Consider the following 15020-nt stretch of genomic DNA (forward strand, 5'->3'; position numbering starts at 1 on the left):
ACGGACATGCTGCCCCATATACATTCTTTATTCTCCGATAGATGTCTAACGGTGTTTGTTCTTCGGCAGCCAAGAAAAGAATAACAGCATGTTGGTCCTTTTTGGACGTGTTTAGTAATAAGGTCCCCATAACTCACATTCCCGCATTTACCGAACGCGCATCAGGAAGACAGGACTTGCACATTAATCCCTTGGCTACATGTCGGTGCGTTTATACCTGCACCGGAGTCGCGCTACGTTTCATATACGCCCTCAAACGGAAATTTCTTGATCGTCCCTTAGAAAATACGTCGTTTTAAGCAGATTACAGTGTGGAACACCACATTGTAAAAGAAAAAGAAAATCAGCATTTCGTGTGGTTTGATAAGGAATAAGGAAGAGGAGAGGTTGTGGGCCGACACGAAACAAATTTTCTGTGAGCGAGTGAACCATTTTAAATTGGGTACCTGCTATGAGTAGCATGCTAAACTACACTAAATTTTTGTGATTACTAGGTAAAATTCTCTACTTATCAAGGATACTTACCGCTGCTGTTTCCACCATGGCGCTGGTACTGCCACCAGGATCGTCTTCTTCACCTGATGACGCCTCAGTTGACGCCTGCGGAAGAAACGTGGATAAAATAACACAAGGCCAAGCTCAAAATGAACTCCTCAAAAAATATTTTGCACCCTCCTTGTGACCTGTGCAGCTTTTTTGTATCCTCTTTTTATCAATACAGCTTTCACCACAGGAAATCTCACCTATAGCCAACTGTATAGTAAATAAAATTATAGCAAAGTGTAAGTAGTCTTGCAGATAATCGACGCTAGGTGCGGGCAATGACTGTAGACTCTCAGCATAAGTGAATGTCACGGATTGAGAATAAATAGGAAGAAAGATCGATTAGCGTATGATTACGTGAATGCAGAACGATCACTGGGAGCACTCACATACATTAAGTTGGTTCAAAATGGCTCTGAGCACTATGGGACTCAACGTCTGAGGTCATCAGTCCCCTAGAACTTAGAACTACTTAAACCTAACTAACCTAAGGACATCACACACATCCATGCCCGAGGCAAGATTCGAACTTGCGACCGTAGCTTTCGCGCGGTTCCAGACTGAAGCGCCTATAACCGCTCGCCCACAGCGGCTGGCATACATAAGTTATCTAGGAATATGGGGACAGGGACTATTCAGGAGAAACAAATCTGGCATTCTACGGATCGGAGCATGGAATGAATAGACCCCTTAATTCGGCAGGTAGGTTAGAAAATTTAAAAAGGGAAACAGATAGGTTGAAGTTGGATATAGTAGGAATTAGTGAAGTTAAGCGGCAGTAGCAACAGTAATTCAGGTCGGGTGGCGACAGGGTTTTAAATACAAAATCAAATAGGGGCAATGAATAAGAAAACAACAATACGGGTAACCTACTATGAACAGCATAGTGATTGCATTATAGCAGTCAAGATAGATACGAAGCACACGCCCACCAGAGTAGTACAAATTTATATGTCAACTAGCTCCGCAGATGGAGAAATTGAAGAAATATGTGATGAGACAAAAGAAACTGTTTGGATAGTTAAGGGAGACGAAAATGTTATAGTTAAGGGGAAGTGGAATTCGATAGTAGGAAAAGGAAGAGAAGCAAAAATAGTAGGTGAATATGGACTGGGGGAAAGGAATGAAAGAGGAAGCCGCCTGGTAGAATTTTTCACAGAGCACAATTTAATCATCGCTAACGTATGGATGAGGAATCATGAAAGAAGATAGTGTACGTGGAAGAGACCTGGAGACACTGGAAGGTTTTAGATTGATTACATAATAAGACAGAGATTTCGGAACCAGATTTTAAATTGTAAGACATTTCCAGAGGGAGATGTGGACTCTGACCACAGTAAAGTAAAGAAATAGCAAATAGGTAGGATATTAAGGAGATGCTAACTGGATAAGTTTAGAGAACCGAGGGTTGTTGAGAGTTTGAGAGGAAGCATTAGGGAACGATTGACTAGAAGAGGGAAAGAATACAATAGAACACGAATGGGTAGATTTGAGAGGCGAAATAGTTAAGGCAGCTGAGGATGAAATAGGAAAAAAGACAGGACCTAGTAGAAAGCCTTGGATGACAGAGGAGATAATGAAATTAACTGATGAAAAGAGAAAATATAAAAATGCAGCAAATGAAGCAGGCAAAATGGAATATAAACGTCTAAAAATGAGACTGACAGGAAGTGCAAAATGCCTAAGCAGGAATGGCTGGAGGACAAATGTAAGGATTTAGAAGCATGTACCACTAGGGGAAAGACAGATACTGGTTACAGGAAAATTAAAGAGACATTTGGAGAAAAGAGTAGCAGCTATATGAATATCAAGAGCTCAGATGGAACACCAGTCCTAAGCAAAGAAGGAAAAGCTGAAAGGTGGAAGGAGTGTATATAGAAGGTCTGTACAAAGGTGATGAACTTGGAGGCAATATTACATAAATGGAAAAGGACGTAGATGAACATGAGATGGGAGACGTGATACTGCGAGAAGAATTTGATACAGCACTGAAAGACCTAAGTCGAAACAAGGCACAAGCAGTAGACGACATTTCGTCAGACCTATTGATAGCTTTGGGGTAGCCAGCCACGACAAAACACTTCCATCTGGTGTGCAAGATATACGAGACAGGAGAAATATTCTAAGACTTCAAGAGGAATGTAACATTCCAATTCCAAGAAAAGCTGATGATGACAGGTGTGAATATTACCGAACTATCAGTTTAATAAGTCATGGCTGCGAAATGCTAACATGAATACTTTAGACAGCAACGGAAAAATTGGTAGAAGCTGACCTCGGGTAAGATCAGTTTGGATTTCGAAGAAACTTTGGCACATTCGAGGCAATACTGTCACTACGAGTTATCTTAGAACATAGGTTGAGGAAAGGCAAACCAACGTTTATGTCATTTGTAGACTCAGAGGAAAGTTTTGATGATGTTGACTGGAATACTCTCTCTGAAATTCTAAAGGTAGCACGGGTAAAATATAGGGAGAGAAAGGCTATATACAACTTGTACAGAAATCAAACGACATTTATAAGAGTCCAGGGGCATGAAGAAGAAGCAACGAGTGAGAAGGGAGTGAAACAGGGTTGTAACCTATCCCTGATGTTATTCAAACTGTACACTGAGTAAGCAGTAAAGGAAAACAAAAATTCTGAGAAGGAATTAAAGTTCAGGGAGAAGAAATAAAAACTAAGTACGCCTATGATGATATAATTCTGTCAGACACAGCATAGGGCTTGGAAGAGCAGTTGAACGGAACGGACAGTGTCTTAAATGGAGGATATAAGATGAACATCAACAAAATCAAAACAAGGATAATGGAACCTGGTCGAATTAAATCAGAGAAAGCAGAGGGAATTAGTTCAGGAAACGAGACACTTAAAGTAGTAGACAAGTTTTGCTATTTGAGCAGTAAAATAACCGATGACGGTAGAAATAGAGGGGATATACGAGGCCTGTTCAGAAAGTAAGCTCCGATTGATTGCCAAATTGAAACCACAGTGAACATCAGAAATGTTTTACTTGTAACAATTAGCTACACCTTTCAGCTACTTCTCTACGTAGTTGCAGTTCTGACTTAGACTTTTGTCATAGCGTTGTACCAACTTTTCAATAGCCTCATCATAGAAGGCAGCCGCCAGTGCTTTCCGCCAATTCTCCACGCTGGCCTACACCTCGTTGTCTGTGTCAAAATGTTGTCTTCAAAGACAGCGGTTCATGTGGCCAGAGATGAAACTCAGGGGGAGACAACTGCGGACTGTATTGTGGGTAATCTCACATTTCCATTTGAAAACGATGCAGGAGCATCTTCATTGCCCCTGCAGAATGCGGCTGAGAATTGTCTTGAAGAAGAAACAGCACGACAGTTATGTAATGTTAGCTGCATAGCTTCAGGCGAAATTTCTCACCAGGCCCTCGCACTTGGCGGCAGACACTATTTTCTAGACATCTTTACGCACTCACTGCGAGCTCAGAAATGAGAAGAGCGACGTGATGCTAACTGGGGTTATACTAGAGACACTACCCAACACATCTGTGCAAAGCTTTATCGGATTTTCTTAGTCGTTTCCACTTCGCGACCGATCGGAGCTTACTTTCTGAACGCCCCTCGTAAAATATAGACTGGTAATGTCAAGAAAAGCATTTCTGAAGAAGAGAAATTTTATTAACAGTGAATGGGGATTTAAGTATTAGGAAGTATTTTGTGAAAGTATTTTTTTGGAGCGTAGCCATGTATGTAAGAGAAACGGAGACGATTAATAGTTTTGACAAGAAGAGAACAGAAGCATTTGAAATGTGGTGCTACAGAAGAACGCTCTATATTACCTGGGTAGGTCACCTAGCTAATGCGGAGGTACTGAATAAAATTGAGGAAAAAGAAAATTATGGGGCAACCTGACTTGAATAAGGGATTGGTAGACAGGATATATTCTGAGATATGAAGGTACGAGCTAACATCCCAAAGATGTTTGGGTTCACATGCGGTTCCTCTTCGTCGAAATGTCTTGGCTCAAACTCGTCTAGGGGTTTAACCACACGTGTCGCATTATACGCCCTAAATTACGCGATTGTGACCTTTTGGTTAAATTGTCTGGCTGATGGCAAGTATGCGAAATAAAAAAGTTAATTTAACATATAATAACAATAATAATAATATCGGGAACTAAATTAACGACCCATAAATGATGTAGGCCACATAGTTGCGATTTGATTAGAATAATGTTTACTAAGAAAGCAAAATAATAGAGAAAGTGGTCGTTTCAGAATTTCTATTACACTCGAGCGCATATCCATTTGACACAGTTCGATCATTCACCATCTCATCGTGAATTAAGAGTCCAACAGTACACCTCACACCAGGCTCGCGGCTGCTCACCGCTGGGATACTAAATCCCGCAATACCACACAACGCGAAATTTTCTAGGTCGTTTCACTTCCTAGCTGCCTAAAGACCGACCGTCCGCTTTCGCATCTCCACCCGTACTGTATCCATTGATGTCTCCAGCCGAACTGCACCAGTACTGCCTCTGCTCCTCTCCAGCCGCATTTAACTGTGTGCTGAATATCCTCGCTCAACTGACTGGGGCAGTTATCTTTCCTGAAGCCGTCCATCTGATTGTCTACAGCTTATTCTACATTATTTTACATTTTAACATATTTAAATAATCAAAGCTTGACCACTTTCACGTTCTAAATAAAGTGACAATAATATCCATTGTTAAATTCTTTTACATAAAACCAATACAATTTCCCTCTTAACTTTGTATGTCACGGCCAGTAGCCTTGCATCAATGTGCTTTCTGATAAATAAATAAAGAACGAAAGTAACTATCATGCACTAAACTTTACAACAAATATTCTGTTACCTAATGATTCAATAAGGTGTCATGCTGTTATAGTTCAATGTGTTTTGTGTGGAGGAAATGATGATCTGATGCTTAACTAAAAATAGTGATAATTTAAATTTACTATATCTTTTAAACAAACTTAAAGAGTTGATATTTACAAAGTTTGTCATTTTCATGATGCGCTTCTATATGAAATGTCGCTCGTTAAGATCGACCTAAGTGTTCAGATTTTAGCATTCAGGTCTTTGTTACAAAACTTGTTAATTTCACTTGAACAGTAAATCCTAACTATTATAGATATGATCAATACTCACGTTCTATTGGGATCACCATGAAAATTTATAGTGAATGGCAGATTAAAATTACTGTGGCTTCATTCCTTGCATTACTACAGAATTAAATAGTTTTCATCAATGTTTTCCTTTATGGCCGATCTTAGGTCCGCCATATTTAACACTGCTACGTCTCCCTCGGTTCCCCGCCACTGCCTAAACTTTGATAAATAATCAGCATTGGCGGCCGAAGACTTCCGGCATAAGAAGTCAGCCTCATTCTGCCAACGGCCTTGTCAAAGAGGGCGCAGGAGCGGATAGAGGTTCAGGGCACTCTCTTGTCCTAAGGGTGGGAATCATTTAAAACATTCCAAAAGTTCCCATGTCGACTGTTGGTGATGTGAAAAGTGGAAACGCGAAGGAAATACCACAGATAAAGCAAGGCCAGGCAGACTTTATGTACTGACGGACAGAGATCATCGAGCATTGCTGAGGGTGGTTGCAAAACACCGCATGAAATCAGCTGAAGAAATCACTCATGAATTCCAAAGGGCTACCTGTAGCCCATCTAGCCCATTTAAGACACGAAAGCACTTAAAAAGAGTGAGGCAAAAGGGTCGAGCAGGTCCCTATCGACCCTACCTCTCTGTAGTCTGCATTAAAGACACGTAACATGTATCCACAGGACATGTGGCCTGTAATTGAAGAAGTATCATGACGATCTCTCACTGGCAACAGATTCCGGAATAGTCCCCCATTCGGATCTCCGGGAGGGGACTGCCAAGGGGGAGGTTACCATGAGAAAAAGATTGAATAATCTACGAAAGGATAACGTTCTACGAGTCGGGGCGTGGAATGTCAGAAGCTTGAACGTGGTAGGGAAACTAGAAAATCTGAAAAGGGAAATGCAAAGGCTCAATCTCGATATAGTAGGGGTCAGTGAAGTGAAGTGGAAGGAAGACAAGGATTTCTGGTCAGATGAGTATCGGGTAATATCAACAGCAGCAGAAAATGGTGTAACAGGTGTAGGATTCATTATGAATAGGAAGGTAGGGCAGAGGGGGTGTTACTGTGAACAGTTCAGTGACCGGGTTGTTCTAATCAGAATCGACAGCAGACCAACACCGACAACGATGGTTCAGGTATACATGCCGACGTCGCAAGCTGAAGATGAACAGATAGAGAAAGTGTATGAGGATATTGAAAGGGTAATGCAGTATGTAAAGGGGGACGAAAATCTAATAGTCATGGGCGACTGGAATGCAGTTGTAGGGGAAGGAGTGGAAGAAGAGGTTACAGGAGAATATGGGCTTGGGACAAGGAATGAAAGAGGAGAAAGACTAATTGAGTTCTGTAACAAGTTTCAGCTAGTAATAGCGAATACCCTGTTCAAGAATCACAAGAGGAGGAGGTATACTTGGAAAAGGCCGGGAGATACGGGAAGATTTCAATTAGATTACATCATGGTCAGACAGAGATTCCGAAATCAGATACTGGATTGTAAGGCGTACCCAGGAGCAGATATAGACTCAGATCACAATATAGTAGTGATGAAGAGTAGGCTGAAGTTCAAGACATTAGTCAGGAAGAATCAATACGCAAAGAAGTACTAAGGAATGACGAGATACGTTTGAAGTTCTCTAACGCTATAGATACAGCAATAAGGAATAGCGCAGTGGGCAGTACAGTTGAAGAGGAATGGACATCTCTAAAAAGGGCCATCACAGAAGTTGGGAAGGAAAACATAGGTACAAAGAAGGTAGCTGCGAAGAAACCATGGGTAACAGAAGAAATACTTCAGTTGATTGATGAAAGGAGGAAGTACAAACATGTTCCGGGAAAATCAGGAATACAGAAACGTACAAGTCGCTGAGGAATGAAATAAATAGGAAGTGCAGGGAAGCTAAGACGAAATGGCTGCAGGAAAAATGTGAAGACATCGAAAAAGATATGATTGTCGGAAGGACAGACTCAGCATACAGGAAAGTCAGAACAACCTTTGGTGACATTAAAAGCAACGGTGGTAACATTAAGATTGCAACGGGAATTCCACTGTTAAATGCAGAGGAGAGGGCAGATAGGTGGAAAGAATACATTGAAAGCCTCTATGAGGGTGAAGATTTGTCTGATGTGATAGAAGAAGAGACAGGAGTCGATTTAGAAGAGATAGGGGATCCAGTATTAGAATCGGAATTTAAAAGAGCTTTGGAGGACTTACGGCCAAATAAGGCAGAAGGGATAGATAACATTCCATCAGAATTTCTAAAATCATTGGGGGAAGTGGCAACAAAACGACTATTCACGTTGGTGTGTAGAATATATGAGTCTGGCGATATACCATCTGACTTTCGGAAAAGCATCATCCACACAATTCCGAAGACGGCAAGAGCTGACAAGTGCGAGAATTATCGCACAATCAGCTTAACAGCTCATCCATCGAAGCTGCTTACAAGAATAATATACAGAAGAATGGAAAAGAAAATTGAGAAAGCGCTAGGTGACGATCAGTTTGGCTTTAGGAAAAGTAAAGGAACGAGAGAGGCAATTCTGACGTTACGGCTAATAATGGAAGCAAGGCTAAAGAAAAATCAAGACACTTTCATAGGATTTGTCGACCTGAAGAAAGCGTTCGACAATATAAAATGGTGCAAGCTGTTCGAGATTCTGAAACAAGTAGGGGTAAGCTATAGGGAGAGACGGGTCATATACAATATGTACAACAACCAAGAGGGAATAACAAGAGTGGACGATCAAGAACGGAGTGCTCGTATTAAGAAGGGTGTAAGACAAGGCTGTAGCCTTTCGACCTTGTTCTTCAATCTGTACATCGAGGAAGCAATGATAGAAATAAAAGAAAGGTTCAGGAGTGGAATTAAAATACAAGGTGATAGGATATCAATGATACGTTTCGCTGATGACATTGCTATCCTGAGTGAAAGTGAAGAAGAATTAAATGATCTGCTGAACGGAATGAACAGTCTAATGAGTACACAGTATGGTTTGAGAGTAAATCGGAGAAAGACGAAGGTAATGAGAAGTAGTAGAAATGAGAACAGCGAGAAACTTAACATCGGGATTGATGGTCACGAAGTCAATGAAGTTAAGGAATTCTGCTACCTAGGCAGTAAAATAACCAATGACGGTCGGAGCAAGGAGGACGTCAAAAGCAGACTCGCTTTGGCAAAAAAGGCATTTCTGGCCAAGAGAAGTCTACTAATATCAAATACCGGCCTTAATTTGAGGAAGTAATTTCTGAGGATGTACGTCTGGAGTACAGCATTGTATGGTAGTGAAACATGGACTGTGGGAAAACTGGAACAGAAGAGAATCGAAGCATTTGAGATGTGGTGCTATAGACGAATGTTGAAAATTAGGTGGACTGATAAGGTAAGGAATGAGGAGGTTCTACGCAGAATCGGAGAGGAAAGGAATATGTGGAAAACACTGATAAGGAAAAGGGACAGGATGATAGGACATCTGCTAAGACATGAGGGAATGACTTCCATGGTACTAGAGGGAGCTGTTGAGGGCAAAAACTGTAGAGGAAGACAGAGATTGGAATACGTGAAGCAAATAATTGAGGACGTAGGTTGCAAGTGCTACTCTGAGATGAAGAGGTTAGCACAGGAAAGGAATTCGTGGCGGGCCGCATCAAACCAGTCAGTAGACTGATGAACAAAAAAAAAAAAAAAAAAAAAAAAAAAAAAAAAAAAAAAAAAAAAAAAAAGTCTCCTTGGCCACAAACGGCTTATACTAGGTTTCCTTATGATGTAGGTTCTCATCTGTCTCACTCGTACAGTACAGCGCTTAGGCCTCAATAGACACCTGTGAGTTTCCCCATCTCAAGGTGAATCTGCACCCATTGCGGCACCCGGTTCTGGACGACAGGGTTCATTTCACAATTGCTGAAGGCCGACTGTTTCGGCCATATGTTTAAATGAGAGCGCAATGCTCCTTAACTCAAAAAGGGATTACCAACTTCATACTGGAGGGAAGTGTGAGGGGTAAAAATCGTAGAGGCAGACCAAGAGGTGAATACAGTAAGCAGATTCAGAAGGATGTAAGTCGTAGTAGCGATTCGGGGATGAAGAGACTTGCACAGGATAGAATAGCATGGAGAGCCTCATCAAACCAGTGTTCAGACTGAAGGCCACAACAACTTCAACAACATGGGGACGGAGCAATTTAAAATGAAACGACTGTGTAAAACTAATCTCAAGTAAGGCAGATGCCAGATTGAGATTCACTGGAAGAATCCTTAGTAAGTGCAGTGCACACCCAAAGGAGGTAGCTTGCCAAACCTTCCTTCAAATAATACCTGAATATTGTTCGTTAGTCTGGGACCTGGACCAGATACGACTGACAGACGAAGAAGAGCAGTACATTTTGTTACAGGCTCGTTTAGCAAGGGGGAAAGCATCACGGAAGTGCTCAGTCAGCTCTAGTGGCAGGTGCTAAATGAGAGGCGTTTAGCATCACAGTGTAATTTATTGTTAAAATTCCGAGAGCGCACGTTTGTATAAGTGTCGACCAATATATTGGTTCCATCTATCTATATCTCGCGGAAAGAACATGAAGGTAAAATTAGAGGTTTTCAAGCTAACCTGGAGATTTACCAACAATAATTTCTCCCATGGACTATTCACTAGAGGTACAGGAAAAGGGAAAGTAGCAGTGGTACACAAAATATCCTCCGCAACACACAATAAGATGGCTTACGGACTTGCGAAGTGTAGATGTAGATGGAAAAGGGACAGTGTACCTCAGGTAGTGGGCAGGATAATGCGCTTTGTGAACACAGTTCATTTTATGAACACGCCTCAGAGAGTCGATCCAGCCTTAATCGGTGAACGCTGTATCAGACAACTGCAAGAAGGGCGGCCGGCACGGGTAGTTGCCTGCCGAATTGGTATACAACAAAGAGCGAAGTCATTCAAACATCCAGCCGCTACCGTGAGACACAAATAGTTGCTGATCTGCCTAATAGTGGTCAACCGCGGTCAGCAACTGTAGCAGATGACTCTTGCCTCTGAATTATGGCTCATGGGATAACGCAACAGAACAGCGTGTCGCATTTCGGAGGCGAGAGTATGGACGACGTTGATCCAGATAGTATGCAACCGTTCCACTCGACCCGTTAGAAATAACAGTATAAACCACACAGAACTGTAGTACGCGAAGAAAATGGGAAGGGAACACCTGGAATGGATCCCGGATTAACGACGCTGGGTTCTCTCCACCGACGAGTGCAAGATTTTTCCTACTCCCGTTTATCGTCGCAGAAATGTATCAATGGGGCAAAGTACGTCACAGGCATGCGGCCAAGGTTCAACAGGGAGGCGGGTCAGTTATGTTTTGCGCTGCTATCACGTACGTATATTGGACACCTCTCATCATTATCAGAAGCAATTCGAGAGTTGTCAAGGTCAGACAGGGTCCTCAAACCTATTGTCCAGCCATGCGGTAAACATTCCAGTGATGAGTTTGTCTTTAAAGGCAATAATTTACGAGAAACGGCACCCACTTCGTAAATACCTCTCTCTAGTAGGAAGGAATTAACCGAGTAGAATGTCCTGGAGTATCTGCTAAAATGAACGCTACTGATAATGTTTGAGAGCAATTGAAATTTGCTGTGAATCGTTGCGGAACTTCTTTCACACACTGGATGATCCCAGGAGTGCCACAGTCGAAGAGGGGTACAGACTTGAGCAGCAACGGCTCTACCATCAAATGGATAGCATGCCAAAGAGTATACAAGCATATTGAAAATTACGCGGTGGGGTAACACGGTAACGAATGTTTTCAAGCAGCAGTTTCTTACTTCACTGATGGCACTTTCCAACAGGATGCCTTAATTTTGATAATTTTTTAAGTCTATTTCTAAGCAAACCTTTTTTTTGATTCAGAAGGCAGGGCAGACAAGTGTGAGTATTAACGAGCCATCAGCTTAATAAATGATGGTTGCAAAATACTGACACCTATTATTTACCGAAGTCTAAAAAGACTCGTAGAAGCAACACCGACCCTACAGCTCGCCTTAGAGGCCAGACTGAAGAAAGGCACTCCTATGTTTACAGTATTTGTAAGTTTAGAAACCATTTTTGACAATGTTGACTGGAATACACTCTCTTAAATCCTGAAGGCAGCATGGAAAATTACAAGGAGGAAAAGGTTATCTACAACTTGAATGAACACCAAATTGCAGTTGTAGAAGTCGAAGGACGTGAAAGGAAGCTTAGAAGGGAGTGAGAGAGGGTTGTAGATTGTCCCAGATATAATTCAGTCTGTACACTGAGCAAAAAATAAAGGAAAATACGGAGAAATTTGTAAAGGGGATTAAAGTTTTGCGAGAAGAAATAAAAACTTGGAGGTTTGCGATGACATATACAAGGTGGCAATTATTGAATTATATGAAGAAAAACGTAAATTAGTTACAAACTACGGCCTACACACACTTTATTCAAAATGTTAACGTCACTACATATACTCGGATTTCGGTTATGAGATGTTAGATACGCCTGCCATCATCGGCGATGCTGTGGCACGAAAGTTTGCGTGACCCGCTGAAGTATCGGAACATCGATGCTGTCGATGATCTCCTGAATGACAGTTTTCAGCTCAGCAATGGCTCTGGGGTTGTTTCTGCACACCTTGTCTTTAATATAACTCAAGAAAAAGGACTCGCATGTGTCTGGATCTGGAGAATATGGCGGCTAATCGAAGCCCATGCCAGTGGCCTCTGAGTACTCCAGAGCCAGAATACGGCTCCCAAAGTGCTCCTCCAGGACATCAGACACTCTCCTGCTTCAATGGGATCGAGCTCCGTCTTTGATGAACCACATCTTGTCGAAATCAGGGTCACTTTGGATAATGGGAATGAAATCATCTTCCAATACCTTCACGTACCGTTCGGTAGGCACTAAGCCATCAAGGAATATCGCACCGAATATGTTCTGGTTGGACATTGTACACCACACAATCACCTGTTGAAAGTGAAGAGACTTATCGACCGTGAAATGCGGATTCTCAGTCCCCCAAATACGCCAAATTTGCTTATCGAAGAACCCATCCAAATGAATGTGGACTTCGTCGCTGTGCCAAACCATACAGCGCATACTAATTCCCATCATGTTCCGCGGCCAGCCACGCAGTCTGAACGTCCTAAGGCAAACCGCTCAGAAGCTATGACGATTTTATTTCATATAATTCGATAATTGTTTCTCTGTAATTATGTGAGAGACGGAGGAGAACTTGAAATGTTAGTTGAACAGAATGGCTAACATCGTTAAAACACCTAACGAGCAACAAAAATAGCGAAAGGGTAACGGAAATCGGTCAGTTTAAATCAGACGGTGCTGATTGATTCAGATTAGGAAACGAGACACTAAAAATAGTAGAAGATTTTTGCTATTTGGGCAGCAAAATAAGTGGCGAATGTCAATGTATGGACGATATTAAATGCAGACTGGGTACAGAAAGGAAATGGGGTTTGAAAGATCCCCTCGCTTCTGAACTGATGCTGTTATTACTCACCTTAGCCGCGAGTCCGTAGAGGGTGGTGTATGTGACGTATAGTATAACAGGTCAGCATAACCCGGAATTTGCGAGTGTAAGTCGGACCTTCCTTGATCCGCCTTGGTGGGTCGTGTCGTCGGATTTCCTCCTACCTGTGCGCGGTGCAGCTCTCGTAAATGTCGTCCCGTGTAGATTCTTCATTGGCGCATTGGATGTCTCCGTCGGTGGAAGCTAATTATCTAAAATTGCTGTCGATCAACTTTGGGGTATCTATTTCCTCGAAATTAGCATTCAGAGTGCCGTAATATCACTTTTATTCCTATTAGATCAATAATGAAACACTCATGTCACAAACTACTCGTAACCGAGAGCATGACTACCATCGAACAAGATAGGAAGAGCTCTTAACGCCGACTGGCGACTTTGGCGCGCAGTTCGTATCTCTTACTAGTTTCGTCACAGTTCGTGGATTTCCGATCAAGTTCGTACTTATTAAGATATGCATTTGTTAATGAACTGGTGTGAATTTTAACGTGGCAAAATTATGATAAATAGTTTTAAACATCCAGAGGCCCCTCCCAGTATTCATGTTGTCATAAATGACTTAATTATTAAATATAAATAAACAAAATCGGTGACTTTGGTGCCAAGATGGCGGTACTTCCCGTCATGTATATTTCCCAGGCTGACGATTGTTGTTACCGTCCAGCGCCGAGCCCCACCCCACTACGCACGACATATGGTCGCTTCGTCACCTAACCAGCCAGCGTGGGAAATGCTCACCGACTCATGGCCGGCTACGGATTACAGCACTTCCTAACTATCGTGAATACATCAATAACAGACGATAATTTATTAAAACTGGTAAAAATGGCTTCCTCACGTAAGAGGCACCTCACAGGTTCTCAAAAAGTGAAATTTATTAACATCGATTATAAGTGTAAGTGAACGATAAATAGTTGAGACAAGAAGAGAATAGAAGCCTTCGAAATGGTGTGGTACAGAAGAGTGTAGAATATTACAAAGGTAGATCAGATAGATTGTCGTGAATTGAATTGGGTTGTAAATAAATTTGTGCCACACGTAGACTAAAATAATGAATCAGTTGGTAGGACACATCCTGAGGGTTGAAGGGATTGTCAATTTGTTAATAGAGGGAAGGGTGGAAGGTAAAACTTTGGAAGTATACCGAGGTCTGACTACGGTAAACAAGAGAAATGGATGCTGGTTGCACCAGTTATGCAGATATGAAGAGACTTGCGTAGGATGGACTTGCGTGGACAGCTGCAACGGATCAGTCTTCGACTGTAGACCAGAACAACATGGCTAGTACTTTCAGTTCCTGCATCATTTGCATCTAAGTGCGCACACTTTCGCATATACGATGGTTAGGGAGAACCTTCTGACCACAGCTCACTGAGAGACTGAATGTCACATGGTGGGATTGCGAGCATGTAACGCTCTAACGAAAGTTCGTAAGCGAGCAGAGACGAATTGGGACTCGATCTAGGGATGATAGTGGCTGCAAACGGGAAATCCACTGACATTAGCTACTTTGATGAGGGGCAGATTGTTATGGACTGCCACCTGGGAAAAAACGTCTCTAAAAAGGAATAAACGGTCGGTTGTTCGTATGCTACTGTTCTGAGAACCTAAGGAAAGTGGTTGAAGGACGGTGAAGTGACTGAAGTGGGGTGGGTGACAAGCTGCTGGATGTCCGCACCTCGTTACAGAATGTGGAAGTGGCAGGTTTGCCCGCTCTGTTTAGCAGAACGACGCTATGTGGCAGATCAGAGGGCAGAGTAGAATGCTGGTGCAGCCACAAGTGTTTCAGAGCACACCTTTCAATGCACA

At 42.2% G+C, this 15020-nt stretch overlaps 1 long non-coding RNA gene across 1 annotated transcript in view; it reads right to left on the minus strand.

Moving 5' to 3' along the window:
* Positions 1-15020, minus strand: part of LOC124556748 — a 212721-nt gene that overhangs the window by 57398 nt on the left and 140303 nt on the right. The window contains exon 3 of the long non-coding RNA XR_006968679.1: positions 526-600. This is a non-coding gene — a long non-coding RNA (uncharacterized LOC124556748). The remainder of the gene's footprint in view (positions 1-525; positions 601-15020) is intronic.

The sequence above is a fragment of the Schistocerca americana genome, chromosome X (genome assembly GCF_021461395.2).
Source record: "Schistocerca americana isolate TAMUIC-IGC-003095 chromosome X, iqSchAmer2.1, whole genome shotgun sequence".
In the NCBI taxonomy this organism is placed as follows: domain Eukaryota; kingdom Metazoa; phylum Arthropoda; class Insecta; order Orthoptera; family Acrididae; genus Schistocerca; species Schistocerca americana.